Source organism: Apium graveolens, chromosome 5 (assembly GCF_009905375.1).
Source record: "Apium graveolens cultivar Ventura chromosome 5, ASM990537v1, whole genome shotgun sequence".
Taxonomy (NCBI): Eukaryota; Viridiplantae; Streptophyta; class Magnoliopsida; order Apiales; family Apiaceae; genus Apium; species Apium graveolens.
In genome coordinates, this window is record NC_133651.1 from 26,653,489 (window position 1) to 26,668,746 (window position 15,258).

Consider the following 15,258-nt stretch of genomic DNA (forward strand, 5'->3'; position numbering starts at 1 on the left):
CGGACTTGTATTGCTTATGAAATTTGTCAAGAATTAGCTCGTCAATTTATATAGAAGACTTTGGATGCAAGGGGAAAGTCTAATAAAATTATATTTTAGTTAGTAATTAATTATGTTATTATGTATAACGTTTAAATCTATGAAATATTAGTATCGCCTTTTTTATTTTACTTTACTTTAAAAATTATATAACTAAATAATAAAATTATTAGTGGTCAACTACAAAAACATATACCCTGGTGTTGTGTTACATGTGGCTGGATCTCAATTTTACCTATCTCCTGAATTATATCTTATAGGAAAAATCTGGGGCATAACATAAATCATGCGTGGAAAATAAAAGCCCCTTCCTTGTAAGATAGTATCTTACAAGGCGCTCATTGGTCCGTCATGGGAAATTTAATGGCTCTTACAATGGAATCCAGAACTATCTTTAGCAGAAATAATATCTAACAAGGTTGAGTTTTGGGTTCAAGCTCATGGGTTGCTTTTTGGGAAGCTTACAAAATCGTATGTTGAGCAATTGGCAAATTTAGTTGGGAAGCTGCTGAATACTAAATGTGTGGGAGATGGCTTCCAAGTTTAAAGAAGTTTGCTTTGGTTCAGGTCTAATATTGACATATATAAACTGTTAGTTTCAAGTTTTGAATTAACTCGTAAAAATATGCCAAATTTTGGGTTAATTTTAAGTATGAAAGGCTTTCAAATTTTTGTTATAATTGTGGAAGAATAGGCTATGATGAGGATAATTGTAATTTTAGAGACTCAAATCATTCAATTGGTGAATTTGGTCCTTGGTCGCGTGTCTGGTCTGTAAAGAAAAGTTCAACAACAGGCCCATCATTTAAATTTAATGAATGAAAGCACATGTATGCTCAGAATAACTCACTTTCTGATTTGAAAATTGATAGTCAAGAATCTCTCAAAGAAGTAACTGAGAATCATTATATCAATGAGCAAGTTTTGCAATATGTCCCTACTGTGGAAGATGTAGGTCAGAATACTGAATGCTCTACTACTAATGTGTCTCTTATCAGTAGTTTATGTGCATCAAAAAGAATATTTTTCGACAAATACTTATGCCATATTTGATGTGAACAGCGCTGCATACTATGTTACGGATCCACCTGAGAATTTAACTAGCCAACAATTTTTTTTAATACTTTAAGTCTCTTAAATAATTTGAATCCTCTGATAATAAAACATTCCCTGAATTTATTCATATGTCTAATGTCTTGCCTTATTACTAATCTGAATTGTCAGATTCATAGGTAATAGTATCTCTTATAAGAAAAGATAATGAAGGAAATCAAATTCCTTCTTCTACTCTTAAGAAGCTGAGGAATAATACAGAGTCTAGGACTTCACAAACTTCATCTCCTACCATCTCCTCAGAATTATCTGTAACAAAACATAAATTTATACCCAGGAGAAAGTTTTTCAAGGGAGGCTAAGGGATTATCAAAATTATCAGAAAATGCGGTTCTAAAATTTCATGATCCTACTACTAATTCAAGTTTAGTTGCAGTCACAATTTTTGAGGTTCGTGCATCTATCCTGGTTAATGAATTCAGGGGTGTGGTGGCTTCCTATAAATGCCATTTTGGTTGTTTCGATTTCTAAGGTTCTGAATCCAGAAAACCTTGGTAAATTTTGACCTATTAGCGTTTGCACCTTTATTTATAAGATTATCTCCAAAATAATGGCTAATAGAATGAAGCCTCTTATGAAAAGCATTGTATCTCTTCAACAGTCCATTTTTATTTCTGGACGTTAGATTCAAGACTCTATATATGTTGCTCATGTGGCTTTCCATTATCTGGATCATAAGAAAAAAAGGTAAGCGATCGTTCGTGACTGTTAGGTTGGATTTAAATAAAGCTTTTGACATAGTTGAATGGGATTTTCTTCTGGAAGTTATGACTAAATTAGGATTTTGTAATAAATGGCTTACATGGGTATCTCAATGTTTGTCAACTACGTCTTTGGATTTTATGCTAAATAATGAGAAATATTGTACTATTTTTCCTGAGCGTGGTATTCTTCATAAGATCTGTTTTCTTAATTGTAGCAAATGTTCTCTTCAGATCTCTTCAATCTGCAGTTGAAAGAGGAATCATATCAGGTATGCAGCTTTCTCAAAATTGTCCAACCATTTATCATATATTTTTTTGCGGATGATGCTCTTTTCTTTTAAATGCTTCTACTAACGAAGCAAAGACTCAAAGATCCATTCTTGAAGAACATTGTCAAGCTTCGAGAAAATTAATTAATTCTGATAAATCATCAATATGTTTCTCCTAGAATACTCCTACAGTTCTTCAAAGTTCCCTTGCTAATATTTTAAATATGGAAAATATGCATGATAATGATTTTTTTTACCCAGGGCTTCCTATTGTTTTAAGTAAAATAAAAAGAACATGCTTCCAAAAAGTGTGTTCATTTAAAAAACTGGGATTCTCTGTCAAATCGAAGAAAGAAGGAGGATTAGGTTTTCAAGACATAACCTCTTCCAACTTGGCTCTACTGGCAAAGTAATGTTGACATATAACAATGAATACGTCTTTGTTTTGGACAAAAGTTATTAAAAGTGTTTATTTCCCCATGGGAGTTTTCTCTCTACCAAAAAAAGAAAGAAGTGCTTCTTGATTATGGGCATAATTGATTCAGGGTAGAGAGATTATGTTTCTTGGGCTTCATTATTAAGTAGGTAGTAGTCAGCATATTAAATTTTGGATCAATCGTTGGATCCCATCCGCTCCTGATTTTTTCATCCCAGATGCTCGTGGTCCTTTCAATCGAACTGGTACATCGTGTTTTTGACTTTATTGTTAATAAAGAATGAGATGTTGCCAAACTTTAGGAGTATATTTTAAATTCAGCTATATCTATGATACAAAGTATTCCTATTAGTCAATGTGATGCTCTTGATTAAATTGTTTGGCATTTTACTAAAAATGGCACATATAATGTCAAATTTTGTTACTATATCGCATAAGCTTAAGCATATTTGTGATCATGTTCTTGCTACATATTTGGAAGCTTATTTGAAAGATAAAATGTCCTTCTAATCTTAGAATTTGTTTATGGAGAATTTGCTCCGACACATTACCGACCTCACTTAACCTTTTCAAACGTAATTGTGGAAGCTCTCTTATGTGTCTCATTTGTTCATCTGCCTCATAATCCATTGAGCATATTTTTTTGTTGTGATTAGACCAAGGGGTTTGGTTTACTTCTCCCTTTTCGCTTTGCCAGATAATTCTGCATGATCAAATCATATGTCAATGGCTTAATAATCTTATAAGCACTCTTCCGTCTAAAGATCAAGTTGTTAATTTTGTTTCAACCTTTATCAGAAAGAGGTTATACCTTATTGCAGCCTCTTGTGAAAATACCTCATAATCAACCAAATTCACCACATTGGACTCCCCCTGATGTTTCTAAGCTGAAAATTAATTGTGATGAAGGTTTTTCCCAAGGTCAATCTACCTGTGGAGTTGTTGTTAAGACTCTCAAGGTCAAATCATTGACGAGTTAGCTAATTTAAATATGCAATTTCTTCTTTACAAGTTGAAGCAAGAGCCTTATGGAAAGCGTTGAGCTTGCTCTTCGTAAGAATTTTAAATATGCTATTGTGAAATCATATTGTAAGGTAGCAATTTTGTTATGTTATTTCATGGTTACTCCGCATTGGCAAGTTGCTGCTATTATTAATGACATTCATAGAGTAGCTTTCTCCATCAACCTAGCTTTCTCGTTTATTCCTCGTTCGTGTAATAAAGTTGCTCAATGGATTGCTAACGAGGCAAATCTCATAGACTTTCTTGTAATTGGATCAATGTTCCTCGTGTATTTCTTGACTCTTTATTTGAGATATCATGTGTTTATACCGTTTTACTGCTATACAACTTTTTCTGTAAAAAAAATCATACGAACGTGAAAGTTATAGTTATTTGTGTTGTACATGAGTTTTCAATTGTCTAACTAATAAAATCCAAAATTAAATAAATTAGATTTATATTAACATAAAAAGACCATTGCTTCATGAAAAACATCTTTATATAAAATAACAAAGACACCATATAATCATACATAATAACTCATTTAGATTCTAATTTTCCCACAAAAAATGATTTTATGAATAAAAAATAATCTATGAAAAATTAGTATCAAATATAATATAACTACACATAAAATATATAGAAGATTTTATACTAGATTCTACACTGAATTTTATATTACACTTGATTTTTCATTTTAGATAAGATTCTACATTATACTTGATATGTTAAGTGTAATCAATGTTAAATATTATAATTATAATCTTAATAAATCATATTTTATAAAAAATAAAGTATTTTGATGATGTTATTTATATAATATATTTTTTCTGGAGTGTAACTCATATAAAAATATATTATTTCAAAGATATCTATTTATACTGCATTTGGAACACGTTAATATCTTAACTATAATAAAAATTTTAATTTTAATATTTGGAACACGTTAATATCTTAACTATAATAAAACTTTTAATTTTAATATAATAATAACTTTTGACAACCACCAAAGATGAAAAAGAAACTTGCAAAATCAAAAAAAGGAACAAGTGAAAGTTAAATCTTCACTTGTTACTTAATCTTTAATTTAAACAATTTTTGTTAATATTGGTATTATTATTGGTTATCTATGTTATTGTCAATCTAGCGCAATTTAAATAGTATATGATCATGTTCGGATTCTACTCGTACAACTTAAATTTTGACACGTGTCATGCGATGCAATTTTATAACTATTTTGATATAAATTTTAAGTTACCTAGCATTAGTCTTTCATTTTTAGTAATTTAATTTTCAATATTTGTATTTTAAATTTTGTCTTTTCAATTATATATACATATATTAAATTATTATATTAAAATTCATTTTTTTCAAAAAATTTATGACTTATAAATTATGATTTACCAAACACATTATTTACTTATAAATAATTTATACGTAAAATTATCTAAACACCTAACTAACTTATAATTTACGATGTTCATATTACTTATATTGCATTTTCAACTTTAAGTTATAAGTTACATTTTTTAAGAAACCCCAAACGGACCCATTGAACATCTCACTGTATTTCTTGCCCATAGCAAGTCCACATATATAAGGTGTACGCGGTTAAAATCAGATCGATTTAAGGATGAAAGTTGAATCAAATCGCGAAAAATGATTTAAAAAAATTTTCATCCGCAACCGCGTTTGCTGTTACGATTAACTGCATCATTTACGATTGCGATTTTGCGATTATTACGGTTCAATTTGCGATTACCTACTTAATATAAAAATTTTAATAATTTGCACAAAAAAAATTGAACATAAGATAAAACATTTAAAACGAGCACACCATTTCATGTTGAAAAACTAATGCAGATGAAACATAAAAACTAATGCAGAAATAGGGCAAATAAAATTGTTGCTTAAATCCCCAATTACAGGAACCAGCAAATAGCTACGCATACAAAATAAATTTGATGCATTTATCATAAGAAGAGAGTGCAGATAATTATTAAACATGACATGATATATAAACAAGTAACCGATGACATTGTTAAAAACAAATCAATTTGAAAAGTATTATTCGATCATAAATGATGTCCAAGATCAGACATATAACAAACCAGTTAAGTATTAGCAAATGTATGTTAAATTTAATAAATAATATTTTTTTCTTAAAAAAATAAATATGTTTACTTATTAATTTATATGATATTAAGTATATTTGTAAAAATATATTTGATTATAAATATATTTAGCGGTTTATGATTGCGATCGCGATCGCGATTTTACGATTTTTAAAAATTTAAAACTACATCCAAATCGCGAATAAATAATTATTAAAATTTCAATCTGCAATTAACCCAAATTTTACGATTATCTGTAAAATACGGCTCGATTGCAACCAGTTGAACGGTTTTTCTGCACATCCTAAACTAGGGATGAGAAAAAAACGAATTAAAACCAAAACCGAAGCGAAACCGGAAAAAACCGGAAAAAGATGATCCAAATAAAATCGATCGGAAACCAAAAAATTAAAAACCAGTCCGATTTAAATGGTCGGGTTCCGATTATACAATAAAAACCAAACTGAACTGATTATTAAAATAATAATTAAATAATTAATATTTAGAAAATAATTTATACAAATTAAAAAAGTTAATAAATGTATCTAAAAAACTGAAAGATTACTAAACTATAACTTTCAGTTGTATAGAGCAATTGGGGCTTGCATATGTAACTTCGTATCCAATTGTATTTATATATTCGTATACAACTTAAAATGATGAAATTTTTTTGAGGGCGAAATCGGAAAAAACCGGAAAAAAGATGATTCAAATAAAACCGATTGAAAACCGAAAAATTAAAAATCGATCCAATTTAAATGGTTGGGTTCCGGTTATACATCCCAACCAAACCGATTATTAAAATAATAATTAAATAAATAATATTTAGAAGATAATTTATATAAATTAAAAAAATTAATAAATGTATCTAAAAAACTGAAAGATTACTACACTATAACTAGCAATTGGGACTTGCATTTGTAACTTCGTATCCAGTTATATTTATATATTCGTAAACAACTTTATTCTACCTGTGCTTCAATATATATATCTACCATTTTATTCTATTCAGTAGTTAAACTTTCATTATTACTATCATTTTCATTTATATAATTTATTTCTTCTGGTTCTGTTTCACTTATATAGAATACTTCTTCATCATACCAGTTATTATTATCTTCTCTTATGTATTCTAGTTTCATTATTAATTCGGTGGTATCTATGTATTTTACTCCTTTTTGCTGTAATTTAGGACACTTATTTGCATAATGTCCCTTTTCATTACAATTCCAACATTTACAATCTGCTATTTTTGTTTTATTTCTTTTTCTAAACTTTCTCTTATATCTAAATCTCTTTCTATTTTCAGGAGTATTTCTATATTTTTTAAATTTTCTTCTTTTAAATCTTCGATTAAATGGTTTATAAGGTCTATAGGTTTTATTTTGTTTTCTATAATATTCATTTTGATTATTATAATCTAGTTTCCTATATTTCCTATACTTCTTTCTAGTTTTATAATCTTGATTATCACATCAAAATATTAATTTTTTCTCCGTAAAATTACAGATTTCTCTTAATCCTTGTTTTTTATCCTTTTTAATTTTCTGTTGAATTCTATATTCTTCACATTTTCGAGTTAAATATGCTCTTAATAATCTAATTCTTTCTCCTAATGTATTTTCTTTAGGTTCTAGATTATTATATTCTTTAGTTATTTCGGTATTATAAGGTGAAGGTAGATGATCATAATACAGTTGTTGATATACTAAGCTTTCATTAGGTAAAAACTTAGCTTCATAAAAGAATTTAGTAAAACTTATAGTATATTCTGGTAATTTACTAATCCTACAACATTTCATATTATTTAGATACATTGTTATTTCTAATTTTCTTTCTACTGTTATATTTTCTTGAGCTACAAACCATCTTTCTCCTAGAAATTCTCTTTTTAATAATATATCAAATGCGTTTAACGTATCTTTCCAGCTTCTAGCATACGTTCTTGCTTGTCCCTTTAATTCATAAATAATATTTTCTAACCAAAATGCTGCTTTTCCTATAATTGTTTTTGATATTAGTTCAAAAACATAATCCAGATCTTCTATATTTTTTGAATTCATTAAGGCTATATACATCCCTAAATTCCAGTCTTTTATTCTTCTACTTATTTCTTGATCGTCGTAGACATTATCTAAATCTATAAAATATCCATTTATATTTATTCCTTGGTGTATTGATCCTATGAAATCTTGTACTTCATTTTGTTGTCCTATAGGTATATTTCCTGGCATTTTAATATTATTTTTAGTTATTATATGATCTTCTATTTCTTCTTCTGGGTATGCATCGTTATCCATTATATTATCTGATTCGGTTTCATAATTTGTTTGTTTATGTGAAGTTTCTCTTTCTTCTATATCACTTTCATCGCTTTTCTCTTCATTTGTTATTATTGCATTTACGGTTTTTCCGAGGGCTTCTAATATTTCTTTATTTTCTTTTATTACTATTTCCTTTTCCTCATTATCTGATTCCTCTAAGTAATTTAATCCTTCTTTTCCTAGATTACTATCTGATGTACTTGTATTACTGCTCTCATCTTGTTCTTTGTTCGTTTCTGGATTACTATCGTCAGACTTAATAATTTCCTTTCCTTTTAATTCTATTTTTAATTGATTAATCTCATTTTTTAAATTATCTATTTCTTTTAATACACTTATTACTTCTAACTTTGTTTTTTTTAATTCTTTCTTTTGGGTTTTATATTTTTTTTTATAAAATTTATATTTATTTAACCATTCTATATTAGTTTTAGTTTTTAATTTAGCATTTTCTTTTCTTAATTCTTTTAGTTCATCTTCTCTTATTTCTTGTTTTATAGGTTCATATTTTTGTCTTTCTTTTTCCAGTAACTCTTTTCCATGTTTTTTAAGAAATGTTATAGCACTATGTTCTGTTATAGACATTTTCCTAAAATTTTCCTGATTTATGAAGCTCTGCTAAACCATTTATTGTTCTTTTAACGCCTATAGTTATTTTCGGTTTTGCTTTGCTTATATCCATTAATATAGGTTCTTTAGTTCTTCCTATTACTGTTATAGGTACTAGTTCTGGTTCTTCTGTTTCATCTTTAATTACTTTCTTTTCTTTATTTTGTTCTAAACTATTTTGTATAATGGTTAATTTATCTAATATTTGTTTAAAGATTGGGATTTCTGATATATTCCATAACGCTGTTATTTCTTCCTTAATTATCTTTTTACTAATTTCTTGATTTTCTTCCATCTTTTTTAATATAGCGTTTAAACTTTCCTTTATAAATATTTCGTTCCAAATATCTTTTATTTGGTTTTCAGTATTATTCATATTTATAGACTCGTTTTCTCCATTCTCCTTTAATTATCCATATTTTTCTTTTCTTACCTTTTATTTTCTCTAATTCTTTTACTTCTTCCTCTAGTTTTTCTTTTTCTTTTAAGTATTGTAGTTCTTTTTCCTGAGACATAACTAATGTTTCTTTTATTATCCTATTAATAGTTTCTATTTCATCTTTCTTTTCATTTATTTCCTTTTCAGGGTTCATATTCTGTCTATAAATCTTAATTTATTCTGATCATTTATTTCTATTCCTTCATTGGTTATATTATATTTTATTTCATTTAAGAAATCCATTCCTAATAATAGTTGATAACTAACGTCATTTTCTATTACTCCTAGGCTTATATTATATTCTAAGTCTAAAATTTTTAATCTTAATTTTATACTTTTTGTTATTATTGTTTCTCTCGAGCTATTTGGTTCAGTTATTATTTGAGGTTCTATTTCCTCACATTTGTTTGAGTCAACTTCAGTTATATGTATTTGACTTTTTGTTGCTCCGGTATTTATTTCTGTTATAACTTCTTTGGCAAATATTCCATTAAATATTATTGTTTTTATTCTTAATTTATCTGATTCGTAACACGGTAATTTTATTAAATCTAATTTTCTACTGGTCATACTCATTGATCTAACTAAATTTATAGGGTTGTGTTCTCTTCTAAAACTTAATCTAGATCCTTCTAATATTGGTTTAATTCTTTGTGTTGGAATTATTTGTCTATTACTAAAGTCTATTGTAAATTCTTCTGGGATTGTTATTTGAGATTCTTCTTTATGTTCAATTTTTTCTAATATATCATTATATAATTTTGGTACTATTATTCCTAATTCCGTTTGTTTCTTTACATGATGGTTTCCAGTCATAGCATATACTATTTTAGTTTCTATACTAATTACCTTACTTCCCTTTTGCATTTTTGTTCCATCTAATTTATAATATAATGTTAAAGATCTTTCTTTATTTTCATCTCTTAATGATATGCTGAAATCAGGTTGTATTATAAATTTTAATTTCTGATATATTAAGTTTCCTTTTACTACTGCTATTAATGAATCTTGTATATTTCCTATTATTCTATCGTCTAGTACATATATTTGTATGGGAGTATCAATATTTTTCTGAAAATATGCTTTTATTGTAAATTCTATTGCTCCAAAATAAATATTTTTTAGTTTATTTGCTTCTTTTTGTTTTAATTTAGATAGTTCTTTTTTTATCAAACCATCTGTTATTAAATTTATTTTTGCTTTTCCATTTATTGTATCTATGTCTATTATATTTTCATGTTTTTGAGCTATATATCTAACTTCTTTATTTCTTTCAAAATATGATGTTTTGAATATCTTTTTTATTGTTAGTTCTTCTGTTTCACCTTGGATTTGATTATATATATCTGGTTTAAAACTTAGAGTTTGTGATGTTCCTTCTTCGTATTCATCCATTTGATAATATACATCTTGTGTTTCACTTGATTTCTCTAATGACATTTTTTCAAACTGTATTATTATCCAGTTATATTACTCGATAAAATTATTCTTTTGAGTCCTTGAATTCTTAGTTTATTATTTCTAAATGTTATTATCATATTTCCAAGTTGTTGATAACATCTTATTATTTCATCCGTATTTTCTCTTGTCCATTCAATTTCATTTTTTCTTTCTTGCAATTTATCTAGTTCTATTTCTAGTTTTTCTTGATTTTTTATTAATTCTTTTATTTTTCTATTATTTCTAGTTATTGCATTTGGATCTATCCAATTCATTTTTTAAATTTTTTGCCTTAAATCATCTATTAATTTATATTGTTCAGTTAATACTTCTTTTAATTCTTTTATTTGAATTTCTAAATTAGTTTCTTTAATAAATTTTTCTCGTTTTATTAAAAGTTTTTCTTCTTCCAGTCTTCTAATTTTTTCATCTCTCTCTTTCAACATTGTTCGTAACCTAGCTATAATATCTAATTTTTCATTTATTATTTGCATACTTATTTTACAACTTTCAATATGTTGATTTATATCTTTATTAAAAGTAAAGTTTTTATCTGCTATTAGTTTAATACTTTCTAACTTATAGTCTTCCATATAATATTTATTTTATTTATATAAATATATTAATTGTCTATATAGATTTTTCTTACACATTTGTTTTGTTTCTTTATTCTCTACTATAAAATAAATTAATAGATTTGCTATTATTTTAGATTTATAACTTTTATTCTTATTTTTTAGTAATTTTGCTGGAGGTCTCATTTAATTTTTAATTTTTACTATTCATAATTACTATTCATTTTTTACTATTCATCGGTTACTATTCATTCCGAAATTTTGCTACAGTAATTTACTGTTCATTTTTCCCGGCCTATTTTCTAGCTCTGATACCAGATTCGCGGGGATCGTTTTTTATATCTGATAACCCTAAAGAGGGAAGGCACACAGATATATAATAAACAATTATATACATGATTATATCCAAAAATCAGCATATTTCATTTAAATGTCTACAACCTCATAACAATACTCATATTGTGATCTGTTCCATAAACATTCTACTAATATCATAATTTAGCAATCATAAATTCAGAATAATACCTTATAAGTATCCTAGATCACCTATGGCTGTCAACCTGTCTTGGCTCTCCTTCCCTTCTCGCTTCCTTGTTTTGGGATATAGCCTGACCTTGGGATCGCCTGGGATATCCTCTAAAATACTTAATAAAATATTATATCTGTCTTAACAATTACTAAACATAGACATAGTATAATATTTACTTCGATCTCACAATATTTTCTTGTATAGAGATTGTAGAGAGAAAGGTTTAGCTACTCATAGAAAATTTATAAACAGCTATTTCCATTGATGAAAATTTTTGATATCTCTTAATGATTTACAAGATGGCTTTTATAGAGTTTTCCAATCTCTGTTGATTCTACTAATTTCTATTTCTAAGATTCCCTTTTAATTTCCTCCGTTCTTTTTCTTTCCTCTTTTTCAAAAGCTGAATCCACTTTCTGTAATTTGTCTGCCATTCCACCTTCTTTTTGACTTTAGAGATAAAATTTCTGGTAAATGTCCTTGTCTTTTCTGCTGCTGTCTTTTTCTTCTAGTAATCTTTCTTCTTTGTTGCTGCTGTCTTTTTCTTTTTCCTGAAAATTATTATTATAATTTATTTATTTATTTTTTTTTTACAGTCACCAATATAATTTGGGCCGTAGCGTCATTTGTAATATGTTTTCAGTCACCAATTCTTATTGGGCCGAAATATCATTTGTAATATGCTTTCAGTCACCAATTCTCATTGGGCCGAAATATCATTTGTAATATGCTTTCAGTCACCAATTCTCATTGGGCCGAAATATCATTTGTAATATCCATAGGTCACCAATTCTCATTGGGCCTATCAATTCATCGTTATTATTACATTGTTAGGTCACCAAATTCTATTGGGCCTAACTTTCATCAAATAGTATTACATTGTATTATATGGTTAGGTCACCCTTTCAGGGCCTAACAAATATTTATGCAAAGGGATCAGAACATCCTTCTTCTTTTGTTGCTATATTCTTTAGAGTTGCCACTGGTCTCCGTCTTTGGCCTGATAATAAATTCTGATAAATTTCCTTTGTCTTCTGAGCATGATTGTGCTTTAAATCTGATAATCTTGCATGCATTTCGTTCAAAGCTGTAGTATCCCTGCTAATTATATCATTATTATAATAAATGGTTAGTATTTCTTCTGCTAATCCACCTTTACTTGTGCCAATGACACATGCCTTTCCTCCTCGTATCATATCTTCAAGTTTAGACTTCAATGTTGCTATGCCGATTGCTCTTTTGTTACACAACCAGTCGCCAAATTGCTCTATTGTACATGCAATGTCCGTCTTTAGGCTAATATTTTCACCTTCTATAGTAGTATTCCTGCCATACTTAAATATTTGACAGAGTAATATGGGTTTTCCTGTTAAGTCAGTACAGGCATCAAAAACCTGTATACCATAAATTCCTCTTGGTCCGTATGAATTCATGTAAGATTGAAGGCTTTGTGTTATAGTTGATGGTAGTTGTGCTATACTTGATAAGGTTTCATCTACCATTATTTTGTCAATAAATCCTAAGAGTAATAGGTTTTTTACTACAGTTGAATCTGCGTTTTCCCTACAGATATACCTTGGGTATTTTCCAAATTTCCCATTTCTCAGGATTGTAGTATTGGTTTTATAATCATAGTACTTTTGTATTTTTTCAAAGGACTCGGTATATTCTTTGGTAAAGGTTACACGATCTTTTAGGGTAATGGTGTTGATAGTATTTTCTGGTATGGTTATTGTTTTGATAGTAGGAGTATTGGCTAATCTTGATACAAAGGTTTCTGGGGTTTTTTGTAGGTTGTTTAATATTCTGAGTTTTCCTTCTAAAGTAGTAGTGAGTTGGCTGATTTCCTCGTTAATAAAGTTTATCTGGTCATTCTTTTCCTTTATCTTCTGAATTACTTCTCCCACCTGTATCATAATACTGCTAATACTTTCCATTTTCCCTGCTAAGATAGTCTGCAAGAATATTTTTAGTACCTGATATGTTTTTTACAATAAAATCATAATAACTAAAAAATGCTTGCCAATTTCTTCTTTTATTTAATTCTGGTAAAGGGTCAATTTTATTGAATATAAATGATCTTACTTGAGTATTATCTGTTCTAACAACAAATTTTACAGGTAGTAAATGATAATGAAATCTTTTAATCCCTAATTTTACAGCTAATAGTTCCTTTTCATTAATATGATAATTCTTTTCATTGGGTTTCCATGTTCCAGCTGCATATCCACATATTAAAGGGTTTTCTTTATCAATATCATCTTTTTCAAAAGCTACTAATACTGCTCCCCATCCTATATCACTAGCATCTGTAAATAGTTCTAACTGATCACTATCTTTGGGTAATCGTAGTTTAGGTAAATTTTCTACCTTTGTTTTTAATGCTCTTATTGCATTTGTATGATCTTCCTTCCACTCAAAAGTTTTATTTTTCTTTATTAAATCTTGTAGTGGTTTTCTTAATTTTGGTAAATCTTTTATATAATCTGAAGCGTAATTTACTATTCCTAAGAATTGTTGTACTTCTTTTTTATTTTCTAAAATTTCTTTAAAATTCTTTATTTTTGTTGATATATGTTCTTGTAATTGAATTCCTTCAGAGTCTATAATATATCCTAAATATTCTATTTTGTGTTTAAATATTTCTGATTTCTTTTCTAATAATAATATTCCATGTTTTCTAATAGTCTGAATAAATATATCTAGATGTTTTGAATGATCTGTTAAATTATCACTAAATATTAATATATCATCTATATATACTAGAATAAAATCATTCATTTCTCTAAATATTTTATCCATTCTTCTTTGGAATATTTGTGGAGCTGTTCTTAATCCAAATGGTAGTACTATCCATTCATAATGTCCTTGTGGAACGCTAAATGCTGTTAAACATCTAGATTCCTTAGTTAATTTTATTTGCCAGTATCCACTTTTACAATCAAATTTACTAAACCATTTTTTATTACTTGTTTGGTTGATTAAATTTCTTTTATATGGTAAAAAATATCCATCAAATATAGTCTTTTTATTTAGTTCCCGATAGTCTATTACCATTCTAGCTTTTCCTCTTTTTACTTCATTATGATTTCTTACTAAAAACGCTGGGCTACTATGCGGACTTTTACTTTCTTGTATTAGTCCTAAGTCTAATAATTCTTTTATTTGAACTCCTAACTCCTTTTGATCTGTTGGACTATATCTTATTGGTCTGTTTCTAATTATATCATTAGGGTTTATTAGTTTTATTTCAGCATATATTTTTTCTTTTTCCCATAACTTCATTGGATGTTCTCCAAAATTTATTTTTAAGGCCTTTAAATATTTTTGTTTTAATAGTTCTAAATTTATTTTTCTTTCTGCTTTAATATTACTTATTTCTATTGATTTTACAGGTATTATTCTTTTTAATACTATCCATTTTTCGCAAGGTGTTAACAAACTTATCCTATCTTGTTTTATTATTTGAGTTTTAAAAGAATCTAAAAAGTTATTTCCTAGTAACATTTGTTGTTTCATATTATTTTCTTGGTATATTATAGGTAACCTAAATCTTATTTTTCCTAATATAAATCTTACATTTTCTGCTATTATATCTATCTCTTTTTTATGGTTATTGAATCCTGTTACTATTATTCTATTTTTTGTATGCTTCCATTTGTGTT